The sequence below is a fragment of the Dermacentor albipictus genome, chromosome 4, assembly GCF_038994185.2.
Source record: "Dermacentor albipictus isolate Rhodes 1998 colony chromosome 4, USDA_Dalb.pri_finalv2, whole genome shotgun sequence".
Lineage (NCBI taxonomy): Eukaryota > Metazoa > Arthropoda > Arachnida > Ixodida > Ixodidae > Dermacentor > Dermacentor albipictus.
This window is the reverse complement of record NC_091824.1, coordinates 92640490-92653130: the sequence shown is the minus strand read 5'-3', so window position 1 is coordinate 92653130 and position 12641 is coordinate 92640490. Positions and strand designations below refer to the sequence as shown.

The following is a 12641-nucleotide window of genomic DNA, read 5'->3' as shown; positions in this document are numbered from 1 at the left end:
ATTTGCTGGCATGCAGTGACTGCAGCACTTGGGGCGGAAACAGATCGAACGCCGCCGCAAATTTCTGGCACATACCACTCAAATGCACCCTGCAGAAACGATTTTTTTTTTTTCAAGGAATCTTGAACAGTCACAGACCACATGAGCGCGATCCGCGCATGATAAGCGCATCGCCACGAAAGCAAGATAGGGAACACATAAGCGTAACCTGTACCTCACGGGTAAAATTAAACATCATCGTATATACGTTGCTGTGCGACGGACACAAGCGCACGGAAACATCACACACTGCACACGTGTACCTCCGAGGTTGTGTCGACAATTTCTGGGCTACATTTAAACGACAGCAGGAAGTTACTTCAATGAGAAACGAAGTGAGGGCACCGGCACTGCAGGTAACGGCTGCGCATAAAGTCAGTTAGGGTTTTAAGGCCAGTGACCGAGGTTGAAATCGTTAAAATCACACCGCAGCGATAGCTTACACATGGTAAATTGTCGAGATCTTGAAGGCCATGCTTTTTGCTGACTACATGTGGCATAAGCGATTCAAAAGCAAGAATACTGCATGTAATTTATTTCTGCCCTAAACTATAGCACACAATATGAGCATGTCAATGTTTCTTCTTGTCTAGCAACATATGTATGTAGTTCGGCTCAAAGGCCGGCTCAAAACGGCACAAAACCTGCTGTAGTGGGTATTATTGTAGGAATCACGGAGGCCACAGCAGCCGCACTTTTATACAGACGGCGCTGGCGGCGCCGGTATTTTCGTATTCAACGCGACAGGTAGAATACGAAGCTACGGCGTGTTGTTATTGCTCCGTCTTCAACGGTTGTCGTGCGAGCTGCGTCGATGTGTTTGTTTGACCGTGTGTTATTAGGTTTGCTGTAATGAAATGAGACGTAGTTCGCGAGCACGAAAGTGCCAGAAGATGGCTTGAGTCTCGCTGTAAGCACGCAGTATGCGTGGCGCGCCAGCCAAATGTGGACCAACGATTTTCATGCCATGGATTGCGTTCCCTTTGTCTCCGCTTGTGTTCGTGGAAAGTTTGGTGGACGGCGCAGAGAAGTAATGCGTATTATTAGCGCGCCTCAGCTCGTCCACTACCCAGTGGCTTGTTTGCTGCAAGTAACATCGCAGACGCATCACTGGAAACTTGGAGAGTGCCTTTCGACCTCGTCGTACTGTTGAAACGGTAAGCAATCGTGCTCGCCAACTACACGTGCGTTCATCCGTGTTGTGTGTGCTTCCCGTGTGTGTATAGAGTGCCTTGCGAACGTAGTAAGTGGAACACCCACGACAACAGTGAACCCTGTGCTGATACTTGCTACGCGCTGGTTTTAAGAATTGTGTACGCAACTCTATTGCCACAGTGCGGAATTGATAATCCTGATAAGCGTTTGCTTCCCCTGAGAAAAGTTTCGGAAATCGTGTTCGCCTTGTGCAGTTGTGCGTGAGCTCCCGCCTGTCTGCTAAAGTTGCATAGTAACGACCCGTCTACCTCTTCATCGATTCTTTCTTCAATGACGTTTCCTCACTTATAAATGCTTCGACGTTGTGCACAATCTCTGCTTACGAGGTTTTTGGCTAACGAACAGTTCTAAGAAAAAAAATGTAAGCCAATCACAGCTTGCTACTAGTACAGCTTTATTTCCAAGGCAAGATGTGTTGACATAACTGACTTAACTAAGCATGACAGGGGAACGTTGCCTATACTAAGTAATGGAAAAAAAAACATTAAGTTTAGATTGTAATCTGCTGCTGCGGTGCGTCCAAAACTTTATTTGATGTAGAGGTCCGCATTGTCATGACATTCGATGATTTCGAGCATTTGCTCTCTTTCCACATTAGTGCAGACATTTTTTTCGTGACTCTTTTAGGTGCTGATTGCATGTTTTCACGATATCACAGCTTTATTGTGCCACTGCTTTAAGCTAACATAGAATTGATTTTGTAGTGGCGAGGCCGTGACCCACAACATTAACTACAAGATCGAGGAGCCCCAAGAAATGCCGACCCTGTGGATATATGGCTGCAGCAGCATGGCGTGTGATCTGGATCGTCATGACAGGTGTGTATGAAATGTACGTGTTCCAAAAAGGGGGCTTGGTGTCATTCATGGTGAAGTTTGTCGACACATTACTTAATGCAGCATACTAAAGAGACTAAATATTTATGCAACCTTATTGAACTTGCTACCTATTAGTGTGCATAGCCATTATGCCCACATGATTGTGTTCTGTATAAAACTATACCCAACCATTCCTGATGTTTAGTATTTCTTTTGCGTAAGTTGCTTACCTGCAAGTTACATATATTTTTTGCTTTGTACATAGTGTATTTATGACTTTTTATTGGGGTTTTATTCTTTGAAAACTATTTCCTATGCTGTACCCCTATTTGCATATTTTTTTTTCTGTTTGTGCTAGAATCTCGTGCAGTTTTCTGTGCATGTAGGAATTCGAAGGGTAGTGTACTAAATATGTCACAGGTCTAAGCACGTAGTGTGCACATCTTTGTTTATCATTGATATCTTTACAGTTACTTCTCTGTTCCCATAGTAACAGCCACTGCAAAATACACATTTGGTGAGCTTTAATTTCTTGAAAATTAATATGAAGGTCAGTATTTACTAAGCTGCATTTACTTCTGTAGTACATAGGCACAGACTGATATGGATACCTTGTTGACCTACACAGGATGCCTTTTTTGTTTGTTGCATTAAATATGGGGGCTCACCCACATCTCTTACTATATATGTGGTATGCCTCATCGATTTCACTTGTCAGTTTTTACGGTGGATGAAAACAGATGAACGATTGTAATCCAACATGAAGCCCCGTTGTGGAAATGTACGGCCAAGTTGGATGACCATACTGGATCTCTTATACACATGAGAAGATACCGGCCAGTTTGCCGTATGTACGCTTGACCACATGTGAAAGGGATACAGTGCACTCACTGCCTGTGACACACGACAAATTTGGTGGTATCTTTCACCGAGCAAGCCTCCCTTGCCTGCTTGCCTTTCTCAATTCTCTTGCACACTGCTGTGCATATGGCACCCTGACAAGAAAGGCTTGCTTAGATACCACTAAATTTGTCTTGTCTGTCAGGGGTAGTGTAGTCTATTCTTGTGATCGTGTGTATATTTGGTCAAATGTACATGCAACAGATTGGCCGGTGCCTCAACACATACCTAAGACAGCACCATAATTCACTCCCCGGATCAGTATGTTCGTCCCACTTGACCATGCACCGATGGGACTGGGGCTGCGCACCTGATTTAGACTGTTCATCTGTTTTGTTCAGCTGCGGCAACCAATTGGCCAACAACATCGCTGAGGAATGCCACATAAAAAGACTGGGTCACAATCTGTTTACTGAATTGTCCGCAACCTTCGTAGTAACAAATTTGTTTGTTGCAACTAGTTTTAGGCACGTTATTTCTTGTTAAATTTTCTGCTTGACCTATAGAGCAGTTATGCAATCAGTTTTCAAAGTTACTTGATTAGTATAATTTTTGTTTTCTGTTTTTCACATGCCAGGTTGCAAGAAGGACCCTTTTTAATTAAAACTGAATTAACATTTCAATTGCAATTGGGCAGTCTTATCATTGCGTTTAGGATACATATCAGTGTACATACCCGTACTAGGTTAGAAACTAATTGTTTCAATAACTCAAAAAGCACGAATATACTGTGTCCATTGTATCTGACAGTGACACCGCGACTCTGTTCCAAATACCACAAATTGGCAGTTATCCATCATAGTTTGCGAAAACAACTTAAAACATTATTGTTCCCCATACAATGCATACTTAGATGCCCAAGCTCCATGTGAGAAATTTATTATTCGCATATTAAGCATAGTACATACCAACTATGGCTAATAGCGGATGGAATATTAATTTTGTCTACCGCTCAGCAATAGAAGCCAGTAGGTCATTCCCTTTTCAAAAAAAAAAATTTTCTATGCATAGTGTGACATCTGTATAGGACTCTTAGCTCATGGGTGTACCTGCTTGCTTATGTTATAAATGGGAATGTGTTGTCATTGCAAGATGAGATTAATGTGTGACTAGGCTGTTGTCGTTCGGAGACGCTTTTTGTCATCAGCAATGACATTCTACTGCCAGGCACATTGGCCCAGTGCTGATGTCACCGAATCTTGGGAAAGTAAAAATATTCTCAAAAGTGATTCTCAAAAGAACTGCCACTGTTTGGCAGAGTGGTGGGGAGGTGGGGCGTTCTGCCACCTTTCTGTTATAATTTTTTTCTGAAATACTGAAATGAAACTTAGCATAATGCTACAACTATATAGATATTTGTGGCATGTTTGTGCCTGCTAATACATTATGACTGAATGTTCATTACACCTTTTGAAAATTAATTTCAATTTTATTTTCCAGGCTCCACCGTCGCCGTTACTAGACGGACCAAATGAGGCCAAAAACTAGCCTTTCCTCGCTCCATTCCTGGGAAGTGAAATAGCAGGTGGTCATGTAAGAATGAACTTGCAACCATGTGGGCAGTAGCCAAAGCTCCCTACAGTTCATGCTGGTGGTGGAATGATAAGACAAACCGCAATATTTATTTGTTTACTTATTCACTTAAACGATATGCATGCAAATGACGCTTTTGGCAGAACGCGCGTGTGGATTTCTACCAAACGACGTGAAAAGCATGCCAATGCTGCTCTTTTTAGCACCCGCACATGGAGTTGTGCCAAAACGCGTTTTAAGCATGAATATGCAACTTAATATTTATTTATTCATATCTCATGAATACTGTGCAGTTTTTTTAGCAAGGAGTCAGGTAAAATAAAGAAATATTGTTGCATCAAAGTAAACGTTATTTGAAAAAGCATAATTCACGTAGCACGAATTCATGGAAACTGTAAATTTTGAAGAAACAGAGCAGTAAGGTTAACAAATCTTATATAACAAAAAATGAGATCACATTTCTGTTGGACCTAATACCATAATTTAATCTGTCAAATTAGAGATACCATATGCTGCTCTAACATACAATCACTAATTTATGAGTAGATGCGCGAAACTCTCAAACGTTGCAACAATTTCATGCTAGCTGTAAATTCATATATACAGTTTGTTGACTTTAGACATAGCAGATGGAGTCTGCAGAACTATGATATCTCTTTCTGGCACAGAGACGGGCATTAGTAAGCTTCGTGGTGTTATTTTTCTTAAACCTGCCAAATAGTCCTTCCTGCAACAGGTAGAATTCTCAAATGCCGCAAACTTAATTCAAATTAGTGCTGTGGTTGTCTCAAAAGTATTTCTGTATTTTGGATGTATTTGAGTAGGAAAATTTACAGAATTAACGAACTTGTGCTAGCTCTTTTTTTCATTTACAGTTGCAAACTAAGTCCTTTTCCTTCAAGTTTTGCTATTTTCAGCAAATTTTAATAAAAATTGATGGTGTTAATGTAAAAACTATAATTTAAACATTTTTAAATGTATCAAACCTCATCAAATTTGGTTGCATAGTTGCCGAGAAAAACGATTTTACTGTTCATGTGCATTACATAGGAGCTCCTGAGCTAGATCTCTTTTTTAGTCATTGCGTGTGTCGGTCTGGTTTGTATTTCTCACCCTAATTAGAATATTGGCTCTGATCTCAAAATTGTTTCCCTTACAACGAAATACAAGCTTTTAAACTTTTTACGATATATGCTGTACTGCTCTATGATAACCCCTGTTTGCCACATTTTTGCAGGGCCTACCAGTGCTAATTTTACACATAAACATAGACTAAAATGCTGTGTGGTTTCGGTATATGGTGTACTTATCTGTGAAAGCCATTATTTGCCACATTTTTGCAGCGACTGCCAGTGTTATTTTTGCTCAGACTAAAATGCTGTGTCGTTTCGTCAGGCTGACACAACATTGCAGTGCACATTCATATCAGTCTATTTTCAGGCTTTAGTATCCAAACATTTAATGTGCACTGCTGGAACAGGCACTCCTTTTTCAGTTTTAATGGTATGGTTTCTTGTCCTAGTCAAGCCTGTTATTGCGAGGTGTCAGCTGTAATCAAGTCTGCCACTGATTCTTTTACCTCATGTTTCGTGTGTTTGCACCACCAGCTTGACCTGAGAAGCATGTTGGCAGCTACAGTTTGTGTGTTGCAAGTTCTAGTCTGAAGTGTGTATGTCACATATATGAAGCATGTATCTAGTCTGAAGTGCAATAAACATTTCAAACTGAATACTTTGTGGTTGTAGCACCAATTATTTTGCCACTGCATTTACTGTAGTCCTTATTGCCTACAGTAGAACTTTGGTAAATTGCAAGTACTTTACACACATCGGCCTAGCTTTTATAGGCATTTGCTTGTAGGGACTCGAAAGCAACTCGATAGAAATATTCTATAGAAATTTGCCTTTAGCATCTCTAAAGAAACTCGATAGAAATATTCTATAGAAATTTGTCTTTAGCACATCTAAAGGAACTCGATAGAAATGTTCTACAGAAATTTGCCTTTAGCATCTCTAAAGAAACTCGATAGAAATATTCTATAGAAATTTGTCTTTAGCACATCTAAAGGAACTCGATAGAAATATTCTATAGAAATTTGTCTTTAGCATCTCTAAAGCAACTCGATAGAAATATTCTATAGAAATTTGTCTTTAGCATCTCTAAAGCAACTCGATAGAAATGTTCTATACAAATTTGTCTTTAGCATCTCTAAAGGAACTCGATAGAAATATTCTATAGAAATTTGTCTTTAGCATCTCTAAAGCAACTCGATAGAAATGTTCTATAGAAATGTGTCTTTAGAGTTCCTATAAGAATGCGGTGGCCAAATAACTTTTGAAACTCTATAGGAAAATTCTATAGGCAATCAAAATAAACACAATAAAGTTCTATAGAGAAAGTTCAAAAGACTTTCTAAAAAAACACATTAAAAATTTTTGTAAGGGAGAGTTGAGCCAAAGCCACTTCTCCTCTGTCGTGACGTCACGGTGTCACGTGATTTCATGGTCACCGCCGCGCCTGAGGAGCTGGGTTGAGCCCTCGTAATATGCTTCGCATAAAAAAGAAAAGAAGAGGGCAGAGCTGCAACAGCTGCTTCGACAGCACGGATACGCAATTCAATGCACCGCCGCGGCCGTCTGCAGCTCCGCAGCGTGGTTGTCCTAAACAGGGAGCGCAAGCGCAATCACGTCGACAGAGAATGGTTCTGCCGGTTGCGCAAGGAATACATAAAAAAAGAAGAAGAAAAAAACGGGAAGCCAAGCCCGACTGCAGCAGGGCTGCCACAAATCAGACACGCGTCGCGGAACCTGTCATGTCTCTTCCGGTGTGAGTGCATATACGCGTACAGGACACGCCTCGCTTATAGAAAACGCTAGACACACACACCGACGCACACACAAAAATACGAAACAGGATCATGTCTTAATTGTCAGGTTACAGTCAGACTAACGCCAAACGCCGGCTGGCTGCACATACCGTTGCGGCTTTCTTTCAGACCGTGTAATGGGGATCGCTTTGTTGCGCCCGGTACAAGTGGTTACAGGAAAAAAAAAAAAGGAACTTCAGACGATAATAATACAGAACAAAGGGGAAGGAGGACGGCTTTTGTGTGTCAATCGCGACAACGCGCGCAGCCCTTTGTACAATGGAGGCCGCTCAAGAGAGCGAACAAACTGCTCGGAAAGCGGCGAGTCTTCTACACTAACGGCGCAGTGGTGGCGCCGCTGGTGGTGGTGCTTGTGGTGGTGGTGCTGCTGTTGTCGCCTTGTAGTCGCTCCTAAGTGAAATGGGGCAGCCGGCTATGTGGCCGGATGGACGAAGAATCGAGCGGCGGGAGGATGGACAGTCAAGAAAGACGAACTTGAGGAGATAAGTTTCAGTACACTGAAGGAAGAAATGAAACGTGAAGGACGTCAAAGCCCCATGAAGCATTAGCGAGTGATATAGTGTAATTCGAAATAAATGTGGTGATGGTGAGTCGTGGCAACAGGGCGGTTTAGCCTGCCGATCAAGGCCGGCAATTGCTCCGCCCGAGCGTCTCTCGGAATATTACTGCGGTATTTGTCTCCATTAGGAATGCACTGACGAGAAGCTTCTCTGCGGGCTATAACTGACCATTCTGGAAACGCAAGATGTTGCAGGCACGCATGCGGAAGGTCTTTCTTTTTTTGCTTTTGCGGGTTATCTACAAGAGCCTCCCTTGCCCACAGAAAGTGTTCATCATCTCCTGTCTCGTCGACTGCTAGATAAGTGCATGATGGACAAGGGAGAGAGAAAGAGAAAGAGTCTGTGAGTGTGTGAGAGAAGAGAAAGGCCGAGTGAGTGAGTGAGTGAGTGAGTGAGTGAGTGAGTGAGTGAGTGAGTGAGTGAGTGAGTGTGAGTGAGAGAGTGAGTGTGAGTGAGTGAGTGAGTGAGTGAGTGAGTGAGTGAGTGAGTGAGTGAGTGAGTGAGTGAGTGAGTGAGTGAGTGAGTGTGAGTACTTACATGCGATCGATCACATGAGGAAGTAATTGGATCAGAAAAAAAAAAGATGCGGCGCAGTATCATGCCACTGACTTGTTCCACCGGTGGGAGAATTCAAAGGCGCCGTGGTTGTTGGTCTGGCTGGTCATAAATGAACTCTAAGAGAACAATACACCTGGCAAAGCATCGACTCACGTATACGACAATACATATGCCTTGGACGTGTTCAGCGAAGTCCAGACCTAGTCCAGTGCGGCTCCGTGCGGCCGTGCCGTACAAAAATAGAGGGCTCACCTACACGGAAGAAAAAAAAAAGAAGACACAGCGAGTCAATAAACATATGTACTGAAAAATAAAAAGACGACAAAACTAACGGTCGTGATGAGAAGAGCGACAAAACGTCAGGTCGCTGAGCAGGGAGTTGTCATTATTTTTTAAACCTCGCTTAAAGACTTCCTAAGCTATGGTGGAAGTAATGGGTATCCATCTTCGTAACACTAACAAGAAAAGTTTGAGAATTCATTTGGCTTCGTAAGAAAGGGGTTCTTCTTACATGTGCTCATCCCTACAACCACGCGAATTTCTGAGCAGATCCTTAGACTTAGCAAGTCTTCGCGTCACAGGCTACAGGTGTAGGTGTACTCGGGTGTAGACACACGGTCGCGACACTGACCTCGCGGACCACAATGCTCACTCTTTCTCGTCACCTGTACTTCCCATTTCCCTTCCCTCAACGCCCTTTCCCCTCCTCCTCCTTCGTCTTCATCGCCCGAAAATCTGCCCTCCGCTTATATACTCACTTCCCCACAATCTTCCTCGGGTGGAGGAGATCGGGAAGTCGCGCTCTTTGGAAACACTAGTCGTCACTTGTACCCGGAGTTGGGCACGCATGCCCTGGGACAGTCCGTCGCCGAAATGCACTGGGGAATATCAAATTAAGAAGTGACAAACATGGCGACTGTGAGCGATGGCTCGTCGGCAGTGCATACAGGGTGTTTTCTTTTCTTCTTTTTTAACTGCACCTTTTTTTTAATTATAAAAATATAAATCACCGTAAGGGTATGTTTACTATGCGAATGTACGGATTGGCAGCGTCTATATAAAGAGAAATTTCCTCTGTTACGTGCGTAATTAGCGAAGTTACAGTAATGAACTTTCCAATTATCAATAGTAGATGGCTACAGCAAATGAGCACTTTGGGGCCCGTCCTCGACAATGCCTTTCCCAACGATCAAATTTTGAATAGCGGTGTTCATGTGCGAGTTATGCGAACAATTATTTCCCCTTGGAAGGCTCCTTGAAACCGAAACTGGCTGGCAAATGAGCGCCTGTAGCGTCGGTGTCAACCCCCCCCCTCTTCCCCCCCCCCACCCCCGCCTTTCGTCACGTCTCCGAAAGTCACCGCCGGTACGGCTCCGCGAGCAGCTTGCGTTATCTCCTCGCTGTCTGCGGCGTTGGCCTAGCGCTCCAATGCCGGCGGGCCGCCAAATTTACTTTGTCATTCCACATACCTACCATTCCACAAACCTGTAGTAAAGGGCCCTATAGGGGTCGCGGGCACCGCAACCGCCTCCAGCACCTCAACAGACGCTGCCGACAGATGAAAATTCCAACGGGACAGGAGCAGGCCAACGAACAACGTCAGGCACAAGGTAAGGACGGTTTATTTTATAATTTTTTTTTTCAAGAGCGCGCTAAGAAGGAAAGGAGGAGGAGGCATGGATAAGTGCGGGTGGGAGAAGGGGGGAATCGTCCGATAGCCAAACGCTGTCAGCCGTTGCGCCTTCAGTCAAGAATGAACGGTGCGCACTGCAGCAGGTCAAGGTAGTGTTCCTGTATATGCTGTATATACAGGAACACTAGGTCAAGGGGGGAGAAGACGGGGCCCCGCGCATTCCAGCGCACGCTATAAACACGCCACTACAACGCGCTCTTCTTCCTCTTCCGCAGTCCGCGCGCGTTGAAGGTTCTCAAAACGAGTTTCGGTGTGGAACCGCGTGCCGCTTCCGAGCTAGCTGACCGCTGTGTTTGTGTAAGCACGCTGGGGCAGTTCCAGCCTCGCTTTATTAAGGAGACACTATATATGAACAGTTTATAACCGTAGAACATTCTTCTAACGCTCTACTATCAGACATTTGGTGGGAAAATCTGACGTTACTATCGGCGAAAATTATGGCCAACCTTTCGAAATTCGCGCTCGAACTTCATCGCTTATCTGTCGGCGCGACGTAATGTATTCTCGTAGATGACGATAAGAAGATAAGCCAAAGGAAGCCAAGGGGGAATGACGTGTCTCAATCGAAGCCTGGAAATGATGAAATGAAAGTGGGCGAAAAAACAACTTGAATCCGGTGTATCGGATTCGGCCTCAAATGCCAATCTGGGGACGTATTCTGAAACGTTCGCCGCGGCGAAGTTTCGCACTGGCCACGCCTCCGCCGTTGCGGCGCGCGCTGAATGGCTGCTTTGACAAAACCGGAAATGCACTTGCGCCACCTGAATTTCCGGTTTTGTCAAAGCAGCCATTCAGAGCGCGCCGCAACGGCGGAGGCGTGGCCAGTGCGAAACTTCGCCGCGGAGAACGTTTCAGAATACGTCCCCTGGTTCTTTACGCTATAATATTTGACTGACCATGTTAGACGCTCTCCAAACAAATGACGTCAGACCATCTGGTACGGGAACTTAACGGCGGTGTCGCCACCTGCCTTACGGTTTGTGTCTCGTGTGGCAGCCTTCCATCACAGTAAGAATGACTGTTTTGTTATTGCATAAGCCTAATTTACTAACAGAGCTTGACTTAATATATCTAATCATTGTACACGTCTAAAGAAGCCCAGCTATTTATGGGTTCCCTTCCGCTTGCCGAGCGGGAGAAAATGACAAGGGAAATACAGGCAGGGTTAACCACACTGAGCATCGGCTGGCTACCCTGCACCGTAACATGGGTCTAAAAGATAAGATAGACAGCAGAAATTTTCGCAGCGCGCACGCACTTAAGCTATCATCGTACAGGCGGTCGTATAAGCTGGTGGATATCTTAAGAATTACACGGCAGCACTTTCTCTGCAATACGCATATCCGTGGTATCGCATCTTCGAGATACGATACCACGGTCACAGGATCTTCTCTCACGCGACATGGAATACCTTGTTATACGTGAAGCCTGTTAACGACTATAGCAACGTAATGGCCCCGCATTCCCACTATCGTTTAGCCACGCCGTATTATAGCCCGCGGAAACGCACTTGGCCGCAAGGGTAACACGGCAATTCGCTGCCTCGCCCCTACTACAGTTTGCACACTCACTAACCTTGTACGTATAATGTAAACATGCTTTTCTCATATCTTTCCATATCCTTTCAGCTATTACACCTTCAAACCCTACGATCCCATATCCCTTCGCCCTTTGCATGTCGCCGTTCGGGGGTCAGCCGCTCAAGCTAGTCAGTTAGGGTGCGACCAGCAACATTTTCTCAGCTCCCTATTTCTTACAGAGTTTTTAACCAACCACTCATTACTGCTGCAGTTTGCCGGGCGGAAAGCTTTAGCGTACGGTCCTAGTGCGTTTGTGTATATGTATACGGTAATAGGGCAAGGCTGAAACTCCAATCTCACCACGAGACAACGCCTACGTCACGCACGGGCGTCAATCGGCCCGCACAGCAAGCAAAAAAAGCACGTGCAGACTACGACAAATGCAGTGGCCTCCCAAGCAACCGCGCTGTGCAGCGCGACATCCGCCAGGCGGCGAGCGCACACCAGGCTGAAATCACGCCATAACTACTGCTATAAAACCGAGCCAGCCTAACTCGTGCCTCTATAAGGAAAGCCAGGCACACACACGCACACCCTTTCAAAGAGAGGCCGACAGATACGAAAAAGGCTGGGGGAAAGGACGCGGGTATATGGAGGCGGTCATGCGGTGTGAGAAATGGCCGGCACAATTAAGAGAGCGCCCCCCCCCCCCCTCCTTCTTCCCGGGTGACGTGCCAACGGCTAAGAGAGATGGACGCGGCGTTTCGTGAAGAGAAAAACGACAAAACGACAAGGGAAGCGCGATTTGCGAAAGCGGCGCGATTAGAGGCGAGCCTAACCAACTCGACGACGCCGCGATGACGCGTAGCATGTTGTTCTCTTGGCGCCACGTGAAGCATGAGAATGCGAGTGAAAAAA

General features: G+C 44.8%; 1 protein-coding gene and 1 long non-coding RNA gene across 8 annotated transcripts in view; one reads left to right on the top strand and one right to left on the bottom strand.

Moving 5' to 3' along the window:
• Nucleotides 1-12641, bottom strand: part of LOC135897579 (protogenin-like) — a 358787-nt gene that overhangs the window by 273229 nt on the left and 72917 nt on the right. Inside the window, exon 2 of one of the 7 annotated variants that reach the window (XM_070537248.1) lies at nucleotides 8664-8762. The exons of the other annotated variants lie outside the window; for them this stretch is intronic. The gene's annotated coding sequence lies outside the window, so the exon portion shown is untranslated. The remainder of the gene's footprint in view (nucleotides 1-8663; nucleotides 8763-12641) is intronic. 7 annotated transcript variants of the gene reach the window in all.
• LOC135897568 (uncharacterized) lies at nucleotides 821-6236 on the top strand. The gene is made up of 3 exons (XR_010563084.2): nucleotides 821-1196; nucleotides 1959-2072; nucleotides 4413-6236. It is a non-coding gene; the product is annotated as an uncharacterized lncRNA (long non-coding RNA).